We start from the raw sequence: 3,320 nt of genomic DNA on the forward strand, positions 1-3,320 counted from the left end.
CGTGGTTCAGCCTAATGGCCTACATCCACGGAGGAAACCCTAAAGGGCTACATCAATAATATATTATAGTGTAATACAAATCTTGTGTTATAATGAATCATAACACGTGTATATATAGTAGACTAAATCCTAGACTAATAGACTTCTAGTACAAGTAGGAGACTTGGCTTGCACACAAAGTAGAATTAGGCTTGGGCCTATACTAATGGACTAATATATCTCTAACACAAGGAATTAGTCTTGCTTTTACGTACGTTCACACGTATCTTTGGTCCTTAAATAAAGAGACGCATCTTTGTTTCCCAAGCCCATCTCTTATTCATGACTACTATAATCTTGTTGCTTCTCTCTCTGACATTATTTACTCCATTCTCATCTTCAACATTTAACAAAGGTTCATCTCTCTTCAGTGAGAGACCACAATATGTTTTAACTTCACCAGATGACATTTTCTCTGCTGGCTTTTACTCCGTTGGTGAAAATGCTGTTTGCTTTGCCATATGGTTTAGCAACTCAAGCACCATAGTTTGGGTGGTAAACCGCGACCAGCCAGTTAATGGAAAGCGCTCAAAGCTCTCACTCCTCAAAAATGGCAATCTGATCTTAACTGATGCGGGTAAGTTCACTGTTTGGGCCACAAATACATTCTCACTCTCCTCAGTAGTACAATTATCTCTACAACACTGGTAATCTTGTTCTACAAAATACAGAAAGTGTTATTTTGTGGCAAAGCTTTGACTTCCCTACAAATACACTTCTTCCTCAACAGTTACTCACTAGAAACACAAAACTTGTCTCCTCCAGAAGCCAGACAAACCATTCCTCTGGTTTCTATGAACTTTTCTTCGATAATATAATAACGCTCTTAGCCTTCTTTTTAATGGTCCTGAGGTTTCTAGTATTTACTGGCCTGAACCGTGGCTTGTAAGCTGGGAGGCTAGAAGGTCCACGTATAACAATAGTAGAATTGCAGTGCTGATTTCCTTAGGAAACTTTAGTTCATCCGCTGATTTTACTTTTTTGTCAAATGACTATGGAGCAGTGCTTCATAGAAGATTGACACTTGATTATGATGGTAATATTCGATTGTATAGTTGGGAAAAGGAGAGGCAAACTTGGGTTGTTTCATGGCAAGCCAATCAGAGACCTTCCAGGATTAATGGTGTTTGTGGGGCCAACAGTCTGTGCAAGTATGTTGTTGGTTCTGGGAGGAAATGCTCTTGCCTTCCAGGATACAAGATGAAAAATAGTCTTTACTGGTCGTATGGGTGTGAACCCGAATTTGATCTCCCTCATCACAACAAACACGAGTCTGTCTTTCTCCTACTATCCAATGTTGAATTCTACGGGTACGATGTTGGTTACTTCCTCAATTACAACTTAGATGATTGTACAAATTCATGCTTGCAATTACACAATTGCAATGCAGTCCAGTACGCCTTTGAAACAGGTGAATGTTTCCTTAAGTCACTATTGCTGAATGGATATCATTCCCCAGATTTTGGAAAAAATACCTATTTGAGACTCCCAAAAAGCTTTAAGTCCAACAAAAATCTTGTAAAAGAATTTAGTTTAGATTGCTCAAGGGAGGGTACAATACAATTGGACAGAACATACGTTAAAAATCGTGAAAAGGGGATAGTGAAATTCCTGCTTTGGTTTGCATGTGGAGTGGGGGGACTTGAACTGATCACTTGTATCTTTGTGGTGTATTGTCTTTTGATCAAAACGAGGAAAATCTCAGATGCAGACAACCAAGGGTATGGTCTTGCTACCACTAGATTTAGAAAATTTACCTATGCTGAGCTAAAAAAGGCCACAAATGGTTTTACTGAAGAGATAGGAAGAGGTGCATGGGGAGCTGTATACAAAGGGGTATTGTCTGACAATAGAGTTGCAGCAATTAAGCATCTCAATGAAGCCAACCAAGGCGAAGACGTATTCCTAGCAGAAGTAAGCATCATTGGGAGGCTTAACCACATGAACTTGATAGACATGTGGGGTTATTGTGCTGAAGGGAAGTGCAGGCTTTTGGTGTACGAGTATATGATGCATGGTTCTTTGGCAAAAAATCTCTCTTCTAATGCACTTGACTGGAAGCAAAGGTTTGAAATTGCTCTTGGTACTGCAAAAGGTTTGGCTTATTTGCATGAAGAGTGCTTAGAGTGGGTTTTACATTGTGACGTAAAGCCTCAGAATATACTTCTAGACTCGAATTATGAATCAAAAGTGGCAGATTTTGGTCTATCTAAATTACAAAATAGAGGTTCCCTTAACAATCCAAACTTCTCAAGGATGAGAGGAACCCACAGTTACATGGCTCCATAGTGGGTTTTCAATCCGCCTATAACCTCCAAAGTTGATGTTTATAGCTATGGAATTGTTGTGCTGGAGATGGTGACTGGAGAGAGCACAATAATGGGTGTCAACATTACAGATGTTGGAGTTGAAGCTAAAAACAAAAGGCTGGCCACTTGGGTTAAGGGGATAAAGAACGGAGAAGTTGCAACCACTTCTTGGATTGATGATATCATGGACCCCAAAATGGAAGGCATATATGACAAGGGTAAGATGGAGATCTTAATTGAAATGGCTTTGCAGTGCTTAGAGGAAGATAGAGATTTAAGACCCACCATGAAACAAGTAGTTGAGAAGCTTTCTTCACCTTGAAAATGATCTTCTCTAACATGGCATGGCAGGTCTCCTCATGTTTAGCCTTTTTCTGATTCTCTTGTTAGTTTGTTCTCTTATTTAGTGCCTACATAGTATGTTTCGTGGGGCTGTCTTCTTTATTTCACCATGTAGCTTTTGTGGAACCTTAAGTTTTATGCAACTCTTCTATGTTATAATAGATATTTCCTTAATTTTGTTTGAATGCCATTACCACCAACATGTATAATGCATTTATTTATTTTATTGGGTGATTATAGGTTTACATTGTATTTGCAACACAAGATTTACATTGTAATAGTGTACATTTTTTGCAAGTGTACAATATCACAATGTTTAGTTTATAATATAAAATTTACATTGCTAATATAGTGTAAACTAAAAGTTTTCATTATTTTATTATTAATTTCTCTAGAAAATAACCTGGGATATTATTCGCACAAAAATTATTCTAAATGTGGCCACAAATTTGTAGCCACATTTAATGTTCACTTTGTAACCAAAAAAGGGCCAAAATGGGCTTTTACCTCTTTCTCACAAATTTTCTTGCAAAATGTCTTATGTTTGAAACTAATTAGAGAAATGCCCCTGTGGAAGCCTGAAATGAGACTGTAGGGCTCAACCTCACTTGGGCTCACAATTTATTTATA

At 38.0% G+C, this 3,320-nt stretch overlaps 1 pseudogene; it reads left to right on the forward strand.

The window, feature by feature from the left end:
* The first annotated feature begins 321 nt into the window (after positions 1-321).
* LOC126709835 (putative receptor protein kinase ZmPK1) lies at positions 322-2,795 on the forward strand (annotated as a pseudogene).
* Positions 2,796-3,320: the final 525 nt, after the last annotated feature.

The sequence above is a fragment of the Quercus robur genome, chromosome 2 (assembly GCF_932294415.1).
Source record: "Quercus robur chromosome 2, dhQueRobu3.1, whole genome shotgun sequence".
NCBI classification, from domain to species: Eukaryota; Viridiplantae; Streptophyta; class Magnoliopsida; order Fagales; family Fagaceae; genus Quercus; species Quercus robur.